Genomic DNA, 18,902 nt, shown 5'->3' on the forward strand with positions numbered 1-18,902 from the left:
CAGGACGCGAGGCTCCCTTCCCCCACTCCGCCCCAAAGCTAAGGAAGAGAAAGGGAAGGAAGGAGGGGAGGGAGAAGAGGGAAAGAAAGCCACCACGCTGCCACACACACACACACACACACACACACACACACACACACACGAGCCTCTTTTGCAAAGTAAACGGTCGACTTACCCCGTCTCACATCTCCAGGGCCCACTCATCATAGCCGTCCCTATAAAAAATACCTCTTTGGGGTGTACACTGGGTTTCCCGAGCCCAGGCAGGGTAAGAAGGCGGCGAGCAGTGCGGTCCGGCGGCTGGAGGAAAGAGGCGCTCGGACGTCGCCAGCCCGGGGCTGCCGCCGCGGTGGCAAACGCGGGTTCCGGGGCTCCCCAAACGGCTCTCCCCGGTACTCTCCGCGGTAGTCGGAGCGGACAGCGGGGTACGGGGGGTAGAAGGGGGCGATCGCGAGCGGCCGGCAGGGATGGGAGGAGGAGGGGGCGGCGGAGGACCAGCGGTAGAGGCGCCTCGCGGTAGGGGCCGGGAGCCGGAGCCGGGCGGGGCGGGGAGGGAGCTGTTGAAGGGGGGAGGCGCGGAACCCGAGGAGGGGACGTGAAGGCTGCCTGGCACCGCCGGCCCCTCCAACGTGACGGTCAACCCCGCCGAGCGATCGCACCCGCTCACACTCACGCTCACTCGCACACTCGTTCCCACCCGCGCCACCGCGCGATCGCAGGGTCCCAGGCACCCTTCGCCGCACTCCCCAGGCGGGTACTTACAGTTGCCATCTGCGTAAGGGGCAACTTTCTCCTAGCCGCCAGCAGCAGCCGCCGCCCCCTCCAGCAGCCTCCGGCTCCACGCACCCTCCGGCCTGGGTTCGCGCTGGCCGCCCCTCCCCTCCCCCCCTCGGCTTTGCTCCTCGCCGTCTTCACCACATTCCCCCCTGGTCAGTGGCGCACGCCCGGGGACTAGCCAGAGGGAGCTGGGCGCGGGGGTGTGCATGCATCGCCCGCCTTCTTCTTGCAGCGCACACTGTACATGGTAGTGAGGGGGCGGGCAAAGGTGGCACCGGCCCCTCGGCTACTCCCGCGGCGGCTGCGGCTCCTGCGCCGTCCTCCACCCCCCGCGCAGCGGCGACCACCGCGCTGGGATCCCGCCGCCACTGTCCCCTCGCCGAGTCCGCCGCCGCCGCGGCCCCTAATTAGTATTTGTACGGTTCCCGCATCCTCTTGGCGGTTTCATCGCTCCCAGTGTTTGCAGGGTTTTTTCTCATCCCTTCCCCAGATGCGGCGCACGATCGTCATTATTTGGAACTCTCTATCTCCGACATCCTTTAGGGGGCCTGGGGGGACAGGAGCAGCGTTGTTCTACGCCTGTGGCGTGTCCCAGCAGCCTGGCGGCTCTAAAATACTCAGAGAAAATCGCGTCTTCCCTCCTGGGCGCTGAAGATGTGGCAACACGGTAAGCATCACAGGGGTCTCTGAGACATCTGCTCCAGCTCGGGCACAGGGCCCCGTCCAGTGCACTTGTTTATTGTCGCGCCGCTGGTGCGAGCCAAGCTGCAGCAGACATGATGGGCCCGGGGCGAAGCCGGCTCTCAGTGGCCGATAGATGGCAGGCGAGGGCGAAGGCGTCCCTGGATTCGGGCGGTGCAATCGGAGCACCCCTTGGATGTCATATTCGTGGGAGACAGAGGAGTCTTGGACCATGTGCGTAACACAAGCGTGGGACTGTGCAATCCTTGGATTGAAAAAGGGAGGAGTGGAAATAACCCCGACAGTGCCAAGCTTGTTGGTGGTCAGGGACAGACGTTTCCAGCCCTGTGCTGATCGCCTGCCTTCCTCCTGCCATTTAGAATAATACAGCCCCTGCTTCTGTCTTGTGTACTTACTCTAAAGGACCCTGGAAGAGGGAGTGGTTCATCATAGCTGCAAACAAGGGCGCTAAGATTTTTTTTTTTTTAAAGAATTGCGTTTTATAGGTATGCCTGAGCGATGCAAGGGACTGTGAACGACTTTCAGAGAGAATGTTTGTGAATACATTTGGTGTGTACTAAAAAGCTGGAAACCCCTAAATAAATGCAGTATCGGTAGAAAGCGAGTTTCTTGAAGAGTCACCTGCTAAACTCTACTAGCGTCATCTCTACAGTAAGTATTCCTGTCTCTTTCCATGAAACCAGGCACCTCCCTCCCCAGAGGGGGGTCTTTACATTGGTAGGCATATTTCTAGTGTTTGTAATATTAGACCTGCAGTCCTTCCCAGGTATAGAAAAAAAGTTGATCATAGTAAGTGGCCCAATGGAGGCTGAGTGCACATGTACTTGTTCTATGATAACTGGGTAGTTTTACCACTTAAATATTTTTATCTATTTTATTTTAGGATTAATTATGAATTACTTATTTTTTGGAATCATTAAACGTAATCTATATTGTCTCCTTGGTAATATTTGGTATACTATTGTGGTTATAATATCTTGATTAAATATAGGATTATAAAGATTCTGACATGTACACGAACATATCTTCCCACATCCTCTCTCTGTGTTGAAATTAGAAGTTCTCTAGAGATGGTTTATAATGTAGTCTCTTGAGGTTTTGCAACATTTCTTGAAATTTCTTCTCACTCTGTTTTGCAAATGTTTTTCAGTAAATCCATACATACTTTGAAAACAATTTATTTTGTTTAAATTCAGGGCATGTACAAGAGAAGGAGAAAAGAAGTAATCTGTAATATAGGATAATGACAGTAAAACCTTATAAAAGAACTTCCTGTAAATTTAGAAATATTTGGCCCCAGGAATGATAGCCACTTGCTGCAGTTACCTTATATAAACAGACAACTTAAACTTCACCCACAAAAGTCTTGTTACTGTATATTTTATTTAGTCATCGTCTTCTAACGTGATACGAGTATTTTATAAATTTTATTTTAAAGTATAATATTGCTTTTATATTTTTAAATGGATGTGTTAAAGTGTCATAACTTAAAAATTGCATATTATTTACAGTTGGAAACTTTTGGCATTCTATCACAGACATAGTTTTCAATGTGGACAAATTCCATAGTAGAGTATGAAATGGATTAATCAATTACTGGACTTTTCAAAATAGCTGTATAATAGCTAAATTTTAGTTCATTCTATCATTGCTTTCTTAAATTTTCACAATTGTATTTAGTATCAAAATTCGGTTTAGTTTTTGATTTTGTATTATTTTAAATATTTGTTATCCTAATTAAAAACAAATTTTGTCAAGCTAAAAAGTATTAAACATGTTTGCAATTATTCTAGAGCCTAGTTTTGTTAGAAACACTGACATAAAAATATTCCAGTTTATTTCTTGTGGTTCAAATGAGTAAGTGATGACAACTCTGTACCATCAACTTGATATTAAGGATAGCCCGAGAAGCCACCATTAACAGTTTACCGCTAGGTGTCTCTATAAGCTGCTCGGCAGGACAGTGAATTTTGAGAAAACACTGTGACATGCAGAGACCGAACAGAAGAACTCTGAGGAAAAGCATCATAGAAATAAGGAAAATCCTCATTTGTTAGTGTTTCGACTCCTATTTGTTTTGAATATTGACTATGGCCTAGAAGAGAAATAAACGAATCATGTAACAGTAATCAAATCTGAGCCAAGACTTCTAGCTACAGGAACAAACATATCTATGTTTTAGTCCATACTAAAAAACAAAGTCATATGGTATATATACTTGCTTTCACAGAATACTCAAATGAATGCACAGGATTACATAAACACTTCGGAAACTAGAAAATGAAATGATTGAGCAAATAGTTCTGTTCAGAATTAAGGACATTATACTAAATTAAACATTTGTTTGAGTTAGTTGGATGTGAAAAGTTAAGAATCTTTGTCTAAATGCTTGCGAATATATTTATGCATATTATAATTAGCTCATGATCTACTATCATCATAAATACATTTCATATATGGTAATATATTTGGTGATAATTAGTGGGAATTATGGACATAATCTGATACCTCCTTATTAAAATTTAAATTCAAACCACAATCAGCATACTTATCACTTGAAATTGACCATATATTTGTGCGAATTCATATTTATTATTACCTGGAATTGTCATTTTAGTGTTTTATGGACTCTTTGGAAAAATTCTTATATTAAGTGCATTTCTTAAAATATCTCATCATATTACATTTGTGTATTGTTGTATGGTTGCTTTAGAATATTAAAATGCCTAGTCAAGAATTATAGTCCGTTACAAAATAATGTAAAAGAGATTATTTTTTGGTAATAATAATGACATTTTGTAAATACTAATTAACATTATTGAAATCTAAAGCAAGAGGATCTTGCATTTCTTTTTGTTAGCCTAACTGGTCAGTTAAGATTATGAAATGTGATGCTGGATTCCAGACTCCTCCAAAATTAGCTCTAATAGATTACTTTCATGGTAGTGTTAGCTAAGAAGTCTATACAGCCCTGTTTGGTGAACAACACATTTTTCAGATATAAATTATATTTTCAAGGTCTTTGAAATTTAAATTATATATACCACATATCCCTAAAAGCAGAAGTGGGGAAAACATGAGTCATCATTTATGATCATTTTCCTACTTAATTGATAAGCTAAATAACTGTAGGATAGCATATTTTTTATCAGTTTGGTATATTTGGAATTACAATAATCAAAATTATCATAGAGTGATATTTATCAAACCCGAAATGGTTAGCTAAACTGATTAATTTCACCAAGATTATTTATTTACTTATAGACTTAATTTGTTATATATAGTCTTAGAAATTCACTGTCAGTGGCATAAGAGAAATATGTGTATAAAATAGACGTTTCCTTCCTTGCCCCATACAGTTCCTTATAAATATACTCTGATTATCTTTTGACCAATTATGTATTAAAACACTCTCTTTGAAGGACCAATTGGAAATATCTTCCAAAATTTAAGATGCATTTTTTTAACAGTTATCTTTTCAGAAAGTAGCCTTCAGATGTACCAAAATAAAATGCACAAAACAATATGTAAGAAAACATTCATTGTAACACACACTTGCAGTACTCGTCTGCCTTTAATAGCAGTGTGTATAAGCATATGGTTCTGTCATTATTAATAGTGTGTATAGCATCACCTATATATATTGTTGGGGGGAGGGAGGAGAGAATCTTTCTGGAAGGATACACAAATTCAGTAATGGTGTTTGCCTTTTGGGAGAAGACTGGGGAGTCTTGAGTATAATGAAGAGTTTTTCACGCTACATTCTATTTTTTATTATTTGAAAATTTCAATTTACATGCACATTTCCATTAAAAATTTTTAAAAAATACATGTACTTGAAAAATAAGGATATTATAGATGGTCCCTGACACACAATGGGTTGTCTTAGGATTCTCAACGATACGATGGTGTGAAAGCAATACACATTTCGTAGAAAGTACTTGGAATTTTGAGTTTGATCCTTTCCTGGGCCAGTAAAACGTGGTACGGTTCCCTTTTGCGATGCTGAGCCATGGAGAAGCAAGCCTTGGCTCCCAGTCAGCCATGTGATCATGGGCATAAACAACCCACACACTTAACAATCATTCTGTACCCATAGAGCCATTGGTTTTCACTTTCAGTATAGCCTTCAATAAATTATATGTGCTCTTCAACATTTTTTATGAAATGGGCTTTGTGTTGGACGATTTTGCCCAGCTGTAGGTTATTCAAGTGTTGTGAGCCTGTGTAAGGTGGGCTGGGCTAAGCCATGATGTTAGGTAGGGTAGGTGTATTAAATGCATTTTGACCTTAAATGGGCTTATTGGGACTTGACCTTGTCATAAGTCAAGGGAAATCTGTATTGGGAAGAATGATATGAGGGGGGATGAAGAGCGCAAGATGACTTTACCAAGTTAATCTCTGTGCCATAGTTCTCAGAACTATTTTTGTAGGACACATTGCTATCCAGGAAGACACTATGTTTCTAAATATAGGACTGTAAATTAATTAGTTGACATGGCTTCTCTTCATAGCTCTAACATGTGACATTCAATTCCAGCTGCCAGTACTAACTACTAGAATAATAATTAATAGCAGCTAGTTTCCATTTCCTTCACTATGCAGAACCATGCTGTGTACTGGCAACATTACTTTTATTTGATGCTGTGGTGGGTGAAGGGAAAGATCAAAATGGTTCTCTAGAGAAGATAAGTGATTACACTTGAAATTGTCAGCAGCAGATCTTACTGCTATCGGCAGGAAGATGAGTGAGTGCGTAATTGTGGCATATTTTAAGTATACAAACTATCATCAGGCCCTGTTAGAACAAAGGCTGCTGCCATCTGGCTTATACGCACATTGAAATATGCACATTCCACGGGAAAAGAGGCAGTTTTATTATATAGCTGGATTGGCTTTTCTATGTATCTTTCTGTTAGAGCTGGGGTTTGTCTCTTAAGGTTTATTGGTTCATGGTTCTCACATCTCTCTGATCATTTTTAGGAAACAAGTCCAAACAGGCATTACCTATGTGTATATTTTCTGTAGCCTTTCTGAGTTTTCGAAGAAAAATAATTAACCATCCTAAAACACAGTTTCATCACAAAAGCTTCAGAAGGCCCATTGCTTACATGAGAATGTCTAAACTGATGATACTTTATTCAGCTTTTGTCAACTGGGATCTTTCATTCAAGAGGACACTCGCATAATCTCTCTATCCCCTCAAAATAAATCGGCTCCTCCCAACTCCAAAACTTTGGTTTGTACTGCCCATTCATCTAACTGGCTCTTCCCTTTCCTTTCAGCTATTGTTCTAGAGAATTCACCATAAATCCTTTCTTCGCCAAAAAAATCTTTTCTGTCCACTCTAACCAACATTGAAGACTTGCTTACCTGAACACTCTCTTCCATTATCTAGCACTTGCCTAGCACAAAGTTGCTGTTTTCTTCTGGAGTAGATTATCATTCCTTGTGGAGCAAAGAATTGGAGTTTGCTACCCCTCCAAGAGTAGAAAAATGAGCTCCAAAAAACCCTTTGTATACACAAGAAATGCATGTCCATTTTGGAATTTTTTCACTCAACAAATATTTATCTGGGAAATATTTTGTCTTAAACCATATTATGTTTGAGATAAAATAATTCATGAACTCATATCCGTGTAGTTGGAGGATTTCAGGGACATTTTGACTTTCTGACAAATACCTGCATTCTCCAATCAAAATGAATAGAATATAATATATAGAAATACTATTGCATAAATTGTGTACTTGAATAGTATTTCTTGTAGCATATATTTGCCAAGCCTCTATACGAATGTTCTCCAATAGAACTTTCCGTGATGATGAAAAGTAACCTCTATCTGCATTGTCCAATATGATAGCCAGTAGCCACATGTGATTATTGAGGAACTGAAACATGGCTGGTGTAACACAGGATATACCATTTTAATTTTTAAAATTTTAACTTATTAAATGTAAATAGCCACATGTGGATAGTGGCTCCATATTAGGCAATGCGGATCTAGAGTGTGAATTCCTGGAAGGCTGAAACTGTGTATGTCTTAGGCAATTTCTGGGATACCTTGAAAGTCAATCCATATGAACAGCTGCACTCATAAGTAATGATAGTGATTATGACACCCTCAATAAATAAGGACAATTATAATTCACATTTGGCAAGGGGTCTAATTTGCATTCTGTTGAGGGTCTCTATTCAATTCTTTTAAATTGCATTCAGTCGAAGACCTCTGCCATTCCTTTAAAGATTTCAAGGCATTTTACAGGCATTTCAAAATTCCTTATTACATCCTTATTATACCACTATAAAGAAGGCAAGGTGGATTATTTTATATCAATAGAATTTTATTAGAAGGTAAGTGCCTTTTTATGTATGATGAAGCACTCTCTAAGGTGTCTTTCTTCAGATCACACAGCACGATGTTAGTAGAACTGGGAAAGAAAGTCCTAAATGGGTATTTTGCTTCAAGGAACTATCTAGAATAGGCCTTTTGTGCAGAGAAGTCTGTCAGTCAGTAATAAAACTGCACTTGAACTCTTACAGTCCACCATTTGAATACAAAAGCTCTATTTTGAAGTTCAGTGGTGTTTCATACATGTAGAGTGGGCAGAATTTGGACAAGAAACTGTAATTAATGAATTTATAGAATGCAAACATGGCCTCTAATTTCCATGAAGATCTGTATAAATCTCGGTTTAAATAAAGTCATATGTCTATATTTGAAACAGAGATGTAATAGCTTGGTTAAAAGCCCCAGCTACGAATTACTGCAATTTTTGAGATTAAATTTTGTTTGTTTTCAATTTATCTAAAATATTAATAATAAAATTGACCTATATTTCCATTATTATACCTCTTTTGTGGCCAAAATCAATATAGCTTCAAAAGAAGCATGAATTGCTTAAGACCTTAAGTCCAAAATTTTGAGGAAGCCACCTGACTGAGAGCACTGCAGTGGCTCTCAGAGATCTCGACTCCATTCTTGACTCTGGCTTTGCAGAACTTAGGAAGACAACCTCTGGGTAGATCACATATTTCATATATGAAAAAATTACTGTGCATCTCTCCAATGGGCCTTATAATAAACACACTGGTTAATCAAATGGTAGATGTTAAAATGTCCGAGGAAGAAAAATATAATTATTACTCAAATTTCAGACTTTAAATTATTCACTTTATCCTGTAATGTAAAGTTATTTTCATTAAATAAATATTAATAATAGCATGCTAACTTGTGAATGGGGTACCTTTTGTGATAAATAGATCTGTGGTGGCTAATTTTTGTTTAATAGTACACGGTGCGTTTTTATTCTGTGATCCCAAACATTCTGTCAATCTAATGATGCTTTTGTAGTGACACTAGATTCGTCGTTATTGTGATGTGACATATTACAATGTGTGCTGTAATTTTAATAGATTGTTACATATTCCAATGAACAAATAACCAATTTGGATTTGAATCAGCAGTGTAAGAGGCACGATTCATTGTACAATCAATCTGTGCCTTAATTGCAATATTATATGGGTAGTGACTGCTATGAAGACAGACTTTGATCAATGACAGTACTGTCTCTTGCTCGTATGTAAATATTGAAATTTATTTGTAGGTATTTTTATATTTAAAAGTTTTTCATTATAGTATTCTTACAGTAGCATTTAGAAGTAATCCATTAATTAGAGAAAGGGAAGCTTAAATTGACTTGTCCCAAAGAATAGGAATCTATTTGACAAGGTTTTTCAATTTGTAATTTTATTTACTAGCCACGGTTAACACAAGGATCAACAAGCAATCCATACATCATTTATAATTCAGAATAAATCAACTAAAATGTATACATGCCTGCCACATACATACAGTCATTCGCTATTTGCTAACTATTTTATGAGATGGTCCCATTCTTTCATATAGTTATTACAACAACTTCATGTTGTTTCATGGTAGTTGGTGGTATTCCATTACTTCATACAGACAGTACACAGCAGAAACATACTATGATATGAATTATAGGGACTCTCAGTATCCCTTTTTTTAAAAAAACTTAACTTTGCTAATTTAGGTACACATTTTTGGACTTTACCTTAATTTAAAGGAAAAGTGAAAATAATGTGTATCAATACCTAGTAATTAGCTTTAGTAGAGATACTTCCTAAGTGTTTCATCATTTCTGTAATGTCAAATGTTTTCTGAGAAAGTCAACAGTAGAAATACATTTAAATCGTCAATATATAATACTACTTTTGTAAAAATTATAATGATAAAATATATATTAAACTGATCACTAAATAGATTTATAAATAAACTGTCTCTATATTGATGTACCTTAAAAATATCAAAGACATTATTAACTACCAGGAATTACTGTCACAGTAACTTGAATACAGAAGGGTCATAAAACAATATTTTTGAATACATATAGTATACTTTTTTTCTAAAATAGAAAATGTCCCGAGTAGTGGGTTTTTCTGAGTTTTTGAATAATTATTATTTTATATTAGTAAACCAGGAGTCAAAACAAGCATTATATACCTCCTAAAAAAATCAATAGTAGGCGTACCTGGGTAGCTCAGTCGGTTAAGCATCCCATTCTTGATTTAGGCTCAGGTCAAGATCTTGGGATCCTGAGATCAAGCCCTTGTCAGGCTCTGTGCTCAGTGGGGTATCTGCTTGAGATTCTTTCCCTCTGCCCCCCCCCACTATCTCTCTCTCTTTCTCTAAAATAAATAAATAAATCTTTAAAAAACCAATAGTAAAAAATACTAAAATGGTTCCCTTGAGGAGTAATCATTTCAACCCTTTCATGCATAAGTTTAAGGATACAAACCCATTTGCCATATGAATTTGTTATATAGATAATTTAAAATTGAAGATGGCATAACACAATTTTCTAAATTTTTCCAAAGAATACATACAATGAGATAATATCACTACTAAATTAAATTTCCGAATAATTGGTAAACCACTTAAGTTCATGAAAATATTAATCACAAGTGATTAACATTTGCTACATTTTATTTTATTATTTTTCAACGTCTGACCTTAATCTTATTGGTCATCCATGTCTATTTTTATGAATGCCACATGAGTATCTCCATAAAACTCAAAGAAAATGTTTGAGTTTTTGGGTATGTCAGTATTTCCTCAACGTAAGTAAAACTGGACATGGAATGATTTGACATAATTACGAATCTTCGAATATTGGAAGTTTATAAATATTAGATTCATCATTGACTATTACTTCATCTATTTATAACTGTGCTGAAATAAACATATGTAGAAAAAAATACAAGTATCTGTCCACGTGAGCGATTCATGATGTTTCTGACCACCTTCTCCTAATATGCACCCGGAGAGTCTGCAGCAACATTTGAAAATGCATCTTGGAGTTCTTCCAGAAACTCTGAGTCAAAGAGCAATGTCTGCATTCACAAAGAAGCATTCACAGCTGTCAGAAGTTAAATGTCCATGAGACTCATAGTACAGCTGCAGTCCTTCCAATACACTGACAATATCTGTGGAAACTAGAATTTGATAACTAGTTCTTCCATGGGAAAAATATCACAGAAGAATGATTAATCTTTGCCTGACTGATAATGAATAATTATGCATTCACAGTACACGAAGCATCATTGTCCTACATTCCTTAGCCTGCAGTGCTTTTGCAGCTATTTTTCACTACCAGAGAAAGTACTCTCGCTACAATAAACCGTCAATGAACTTCTTGTAGGCAAACACCTGCAGACACCTGCTAGCAGCGGGTGCGTAAGATCCAGGATCACAGAGACTGCAGCACAAAGTCTGCAAGGCTGCACTGACTGTGAGTGAGTGTGTGCGAGCGTGCATCGCTACAGAAATGCATGCACAAACAGGTGTATTGTGTTTCCATTCATGCTTAACAAAATGCATAAACTGAATTTTTTTCCAGAAATGTGTGATACAGTTGAGCAGGGTAGTAGAAAAGCAAGCTACATCTGCAAGTAAGGTTTTCAATTTGGAATGATCTATCCCAATTTATTATCAGGTGTTTCAGGACAAATGGTTACTATGCTGAAAATGTTAGCCATATATGCTCTATGGCCATATGGTGGATAACAAGTCATGCAGAATTGGATTACTTTTTTTTTTTTTAAAGCTTAATACAAAACTTTTTGAAAATACCTGAAAAATTCTGAAAAAGTTATAAATCTGTTTCTGGAAGGGTTAGGTGAGGTCCAAATGGAGGCAAGAGGACTAGCTCATCTTTGGCTAACTATTCAACTTTACAATTGAATGGAGAAACCCATTTGAAAGTGTATCAGTTTTATAACTGTTGAGTCACTTAGAAGATCAATAGTCCCTAAAAATATAAAGATCTGGTTCCTGAAATCTAGTGAATTATTGAAGATGTACTTCAAGGAACATTTTTAAAAGCACATCTAAGAGCAGAAACAGGGGCGCCTGGGTGGTTCAGTCAGTTAAGTGTCTGCCTTCAGCTCAAGTCATGATCTCGGGGCCCTGGGGTCAAACCCGAAGTCAGGGCTCCCTGCTCAGCAAGGAGTCTGCTTCTTTCTCTCCTTCTACTCCTCCCCCTGCTCGTACTCCCTCTCTCAAATAAATAAATAAACTTTTTAAAACAAAAATAAAGCAAAAACAATTAGAAGCTTTTTTATGTCAGTTTTTGAGTATGTTTTTAGAGTTGTGGGAATGAGAAATAATGAAGAAAAATGAAAAGCGAATCACATTAAATTTTAAAGTGGCAGGAAAACTCGGGGTACTACATCCTTATTTAAAGGACCCAGACAGTGTAAATGTTTTAACCAAAGTGCACCTCTGGTTATTGGAGAATTAGACGGGTCTCCCAGTTTTCTGACTCCTTAGTGTCCATCAGAAGGAACAGAAGCGTGAGTTAATTTGATGATTAACTTATTCTGGAAAGCCCAAAATAAACACTAAACACCAACAACCACAGATTTCACGCTACTAGGGCAGCATTTCAACTCATTTGCGTGAGACCTTCATCCACATCTACTGAATGGATTTTCGTCAAAAAAGCTTGAAGAACTTCAGTATACAATGGGACCAATAGGTAAGCTATTATGTTGTATTCTTACCAAGTGTGTTCACTGGCAGAAAAACGAAGCCAAAAGATGCGTTAACTTTATGGGGATCAATAAAGTTGGCCTGTGATGAAGGTGTCCCACAACTCTGGTTACAAGCCCGTTAATGTATGTCTGTCGGAGTGTGCTCTGGGTACTTATTCCTATCAGGGGACTCATACTGTATATTTCTAATACCGACTAACGTACTACCAGGACGTTATATTTTGGAGGTTTTTGTGAACTTGATAGCATTCTAATGGAAGACATAATTAAAATGCAGAATATTTCCCCAAACATCATTCAGAGAGGTACTTTGTATAAGGAACCCGAACAAAAATCTGAAGTGTATTTTCTTTTATTCCTTTCAAATCATTGTTTAGGAAAAAATGGGTTGAATTCTTTTAAAAAATACATTCACTTAATATTTTAGAGCGCAGAGGTATGGGTCCTTTTGGATTGCATTGATGCCTTTTACTGTGTGATGGTCTTTTTCACAGATAACCCAGGGACTAGAAACAGGGAATTGAATAGACATTGCCTAGGATTCTGGTTCCACGTCTGCCTTTTAGTGACTGCCTAAAATACTGGTTAATTTATTCATATCAGCTAATACCTACACTTGTTGTGAGGATTAAATGAGTTAGTTCATACACAATGTTTAGCATACTATAAGCACTGAGTAAGTATTAGCTGGTTTGTGTCATATTATTAGTTGTTAAAGGCTCCGAGTCTACTCTATAAAGCGTCTACTCTATAAAGCAAAGAGTTGGAGAAGGCCATACGGGACAGCAGTAGAGTTTTTCCCCCCAGAATAGAGGTTGGTCAAGACACCTTGCGTTCATTCTCAGCTGATCCTGATTAGTTATGGATTTACAGCACCCGGAGCTTGCCATAGATTAAGTGGTAGCTGACTTGCAGATTTCACCAGCTCTTTTTGGCTACTGGAATAAGAAAATGGGAATCATTGCTAGACAGAACTTCCTAGTGTTGAGTTTTGTAAAACTCATGCGTGTACATTGTTCCAAAAGATCTGGAGGATAGAATAGAGGAGAAACTACAGGTTGTTTTTTTTTTCCCCCTCATCTAGAATTTACAACATAAATGATGAAAAATTCTAGTAAAATTGTAAGGAAAATTAAGTCAGGTTTGTATATGAAACATATTTACTACCCTAAAGAAATTATAAAGCAATTTTTGTAACTGTCTTCATGACGAATAAATAATTTGGATATATTTAAAATAAGTCTGTAGTTATACAGACAAGAAAGTAAAAGTTGCTTTTATAAACAAATACGGGACTGTCAATTTAAGTTACTAGGAATATTAAACTCTAGTGTAAATTAGTTTATCATGCTTTTAGAACATTATATATGCATACCATTAATTCATATTAGTGCTCTGCTGTATTATCTATTAATTTTTGATGGTATTATGCAAATATATATCAGGAATATGATGGTTTAATTGCTACTTTAAATATACATATTAATATACATACTTTTTGCTTGTATATTTTGAATGATTTCTATCATCCCTGAATTTTATTTGAAGCAAACCTTACTAACTTTGAAGTCTATTATTTAATATGTTTTTTTTTTCTAAATGCCCCTATTAAAGAAGTACTTTTGTTAAGGTGCAATTTTGTAACCCAAGATTATGATCTTGAAAGTCACATATAAGGAAATAACTTGTTCCTTCTTGAAGAAAATATTTTGACCATAGGTATTTTGTTTGATTCCACAAAGATTGATTTTGGTGCATTTCACTGATAGATACTATTTTTGATATGACAGCAAACTGTGTAATAACATAGCTGTGGAGATGCGTGGCTTAGTTTACACACACACACACACACGCACACACGCATTCTAGCAGAGAGTGAAAATGATAAATGTATATACTATACGTGGTGTATTCAATTTTCAAATATCAGAACAACATAAAATGCACTCACCATGAATGTCATCCTGAAAACAGTAATTAAAAAAATTGCTGCCAATTTTAAAAGACACTTGCCACATGTATGCAAATACACGGTTCACGTGTTCTCAATAATTGGTAATTTCTTCGATGGGAGTTTAATATTTAATAATAATTAACTTAGTAATAATTTAAATTTAATAGGTAGCAACTTTATTGTGCTAATATTAATATCTCCCAGTAGCTAGGTTACTTGTTGACTTTCACATGAAGATTGTGATCTGCTTGCTATATCTGCCCGTCATTTCAAATAGCAATTATTAATATATCCAAATATTAGTTAACGGATGCTTTTTGCTGAGAGAAAATCTAATGACTCAGATTGTACTGAGTTCTGGAAGTTTAGATGTTATAAATATTTATGTTGCTCTAATATACCAAGGTCATATGTTAGGGCCCTATTCAGAAGGCATGTTTAGACAAAGTCCCCAAGGCTGTTTTATCTATCTCTTGCTCTTTCTTCAAACCTGAGTGGAAGGATTTGTGTGTTTGCTTTTATTTTGCTGTTTAAAATTCTATTCCCTATACCCCCAGCTGTATTCTTGCAGAATGCAGAACACCCCAGGGCTCAGAGCTTGATTGAGCACACTTGAGAGGAGGAGCCTGGGGCCACAGTAGCTGCAACTCTTGGGGCCCAAGGACTCCTCTGATCATGCAGGGGGCTTCGGCCAGAAGAAACCCTTCAGAAATAGAGAGCTACGTAAATCCTGAATGGTTGACCAGGCAGGTTGTAGCTGACCACTAAAGCCGATCTGTGCTAGCTTTGAAAGACTGTAGAATCCTTCAGGCCGCTGTTGTAGAGCAGTTATTTCTAGAAGCCCTTTCGTGTCTGTAAAGGTGGTTCTCAAGTGCTCTGTGCTCTGAAGTTCCTGAATTTGCCCTGTGAAGTGTTAGGAGAGTCTGATGAATGTTCTCACAAAATAAAACTCTGAAATGGGTTTTAGTTTGTTTGTGTTTCTTTGTTTGTTTTAAAACCCTTCTGACAGTGAGATCAAAATAAGAGCTGGGTGTCTACCGACACCTGGAGACTTTATAAAGAAATTTGTACTTTAAGAAGAAGCATAGTGAGTAGGTGAATATATTATTATTTTAAAACTATCTATTGCACTCATATTAGCAAAAGATAATGAAATTGAAGAGGGAAATGATTATTAAAGAAGGAATTGTGGGTAAATTCACTAGTCAAATTCAAGAAACGCTCAAAAATTAGTTGCTTTCCCAATGATAAATATTTAATCTTTCTAACCTAATATTCCTGAAGTGTTGGATAAATGCTACCCAACTTAGAACAGGATGTCTTGGAGATTTTACTTTTTGCCTCATTTGATTTTAATATGAAACTCTTAAGCTTATCCTCAAATCTCGATAGTTCACCCTTAATCTGTCCTCATTTCATGTATTTGCTTTTGAGCAGAAATTATACAGGAACTTCTCTTGGCATACAATGCCACTTGTAGGCCCCCACCCCTCAAAGATATGTATTTCATTATTCCACACATAATTATTTCATTTCCTCAATATAAATCTTAATTGACAGGGTCTTTCTTTATCTTTTTTCTTCCTTATCTTGAAAATTATATGTTATGTTAATAATACAAGCAAGTTTTATTGGTAATTGTTCATGAGAGCAATGTCAAATCTACATAATCAACGGTCCATGTGCTATTTTTTGTATTTTGTCTTATTCCATTCCTATTTTGTAATTAATTTAGATTGTGAAAGTTTTGGGGGCACCTGGTGGCTAAGTCGGTTAAACAACAGACTCTAGATTTCACCTCAGGTCATAATCTCAGGGTCCTGAGATCGAGCCCCATGTGGGGCTCTACCTGGGCAGGGAGCATGCTTGAGATTCTCCCTCTCTCTATGCCCCTCCCTGCTTTTTGCTCTCTTAATAAACACATAGATAGATAGATAGATAGATAGATAGATAGATAGATAGATAAATAAAATTGTGAGAATTTTAAATTTAATATCTGTTTATTTACTATCTGTATGTCGGACTCAGATATCTTTAGATATGTTTCATATTAGGTGATTTGATTAGATATATATTGTTAATATTTGTTTATGGGTTTTAATTTGTGCAATGAATGAGAAAATATATTCTCAATCTGAATTTATGAATCTCTCAACTTTGGATATGTTCTTTATCAAGTAACACTGTTTATGTGTGTTTATGTCTTCAAAAATTAAATTTTCTATTATATTTAAACATTTAACAGTCATTTATTAAACCCTTAACATGTGTAAGGTTCTTTGTCAATTTTCAGAAACAGATAGCATTGAGAAGGATAAAATTTCACTTTCAGATGGAACATACGAAAAAGAAATATTAAAGTGTAGTGAGTTTGTACTTATAGTTCAACTGTGACAAAAGACAATAATTTTGAGAAGACTGAGTTAAAAGCAAATGTGGATTAGACCCCTAATCACTAAAAACATCTTCCAATAATTTATGAACTGATGGAAGAACCAGGAGAGTCTCTTCTGCTTTATGCTGCTATAAATTTAATGAGAATAAATTCTGGGGTTGGTATTTCAGGAAAGCAGAGCCCTTGCTTTTGACAGGATTAGAACCACCTAGGATTTGATGCATAGTGAGCAGAAGGAAATGTGTCAATTGTTGATTACACATACACTTATAAATCAGCATTCTGGAAGGGACAGAATTTTCACTTGCACCTTAAATTAATTTGTGATTTATTTTGTAGGTTCAATTTGTGATTTATGCTTTGTTGAGGGTACACCAAATTCTTCTCCATAAGTAATTTAAGATGAAAATCATACTCAAGTCCATCAGGAAGTGTTAGAAGCTATTTGTAGATGGTAGCTGAAAAGTAAACCAGTGCAAGTAAGAAGCAACAAAAGGAAAATAGGAGAGAATTCATAGAAATTCATAGTGAGGCACCAGATACCTCCTCTCCTTCTTCCTTCTCTCTCTCTCCCTCTCCCTCCCACTCTCTCTGCCCATCCCCTCCATCTCCTTCTCCATCGTTTCTGTCTATCTGTGTCTCACCAAATCTAAGATGCATTGGTCTTGGCTCTTGCTTCACCTTAACAGAAGACATCAGTGGAAGTTTTTATATAACTTTCTAACAATAGTCACCTGACTGACAGTCATTATAAGACAGCATTGACTGCAAAATGCACCCTCATTTCCATGATGTAAAAATGTGAAAAAATATGTATCTTAGAATTGATAAAAATTGTAACTGTCTAAGTGGAATCTAGGCTATGAATCAATACTTGGGCTCTGAAGGAAGGCTTTCATGTCTTTTCACATGCTTTCTGCTTTGTCTGTACTTTCTCTCTACATCTTTACCTAGCAACTCCTCCTTTCAGATGTCCTTCAAAACTTAAAAATATCAGCTCCCTTCGGGAGACTTTCTCTGACCATTCCACAACATTTACTATTGCCTTTCCTTTGTTTTAGAGAAACTGTGCATACCTTTGGGATCATACTTATCACACCAGGACATAATGATCTGTTTGTCTTACTGGCTTATTCTAACATAAATTCTTTGAACTTTAAAATTTAATGACAATTGTGTCTCCAAAATCAAGTATCACATATAAGCAGTTTACAATAAAGGATCAATAAATGTTACCTCGATGAAAATCCAATAAATAAGTGGACAAGCTATGAATGTTAAGTATTTTTATTATTATGTCACAAAAAAGAAAAATGAAAACTTAGGGAGGTTGAGTGACTTGTCCAATAATGGTCAGGCCTCAAACCTACTTCCTCCATATTCTAGCCCCAAAGCTCTCTCCTTTGTTCAAACCTAATATTGTGCCTCCTCTTTGCTAATTATATGACATCAAGTGAGCACACACCAATTAATGGCTTAGAAACAAGGCACGGCAAAGAAGAAGCCATATTGAGAATCAATGTTTCGGCAAATTAAGTTGTGCATGAATGTTGGACAATTATGTCCACAATAACCATGGTAATAAACCCGGATATTATACAAACAGTTTTAAATGGATAGATCTTTAGAAGTTACTCTTAGTGGATTCCATCATGTAAGGCTTATTTTAGAATAACTTTTGGGCCAAAAAATCAGATATTAGAATATATTGACAGGAATATTTGGGACTTCTTTTAAATAATAAACAATAATTTTAAAGCCATCCTAAATGTTTGATATTACTTAATACATTTCCCACAATTTAACTTAGGCCTAATTTAAGAATTCCTTGGATCAAAAATCTATGTAAAATTGCACAAATTCACAAACATTTGACTTCCCAATTTCTCTCTCTGTTTTTATTTAGAATTCTTAGCTCATAGTGTATGTCAATAACATAAAAATGCTATCATTAATATTGTATTCCTGAGCAAGCAGTAATATCTCTTTGAAAACTC

The 18,902-nt window shown here is 37.0% G+C and overlaps 1 protein-coding gene across 1 annotated transcript in view; it reads right to left on the bottom strand.

Annotated features, from left to right (window-relative positions):
- SLITRK5 (SLIT and NTRK like family member 5) overlaps positions 1–827 on the bottom strand; it is a 7,454-nt gene extending 6,627 nt beyond the window's left edge. Inside the window, exon 1 of the mRNA XM_045811002.2 lies at positions 763–827. The gene's annotated coding sequence lies outside the window, so the exon portion shown is untranslated. The remainder of the gene's footprint in view (positions 1–762) is intronic.
- Positions 828–18,902: the final 18,075 nt, after the last annotated feature.

This window comes from Ursus americanus, chromosome 10 (assembly GCF_024610735.1).
Source record: "Ursus americanus isolate L20-20 chromosome 10, mUrsAme1.1.p, whole genome shotgun sequence".
Lineage (NCBI taxonomy): Eukaryota > Metazoa > Chordata > Mammalia > Carnivora > Ursidae > Ursus > Ursus americanus.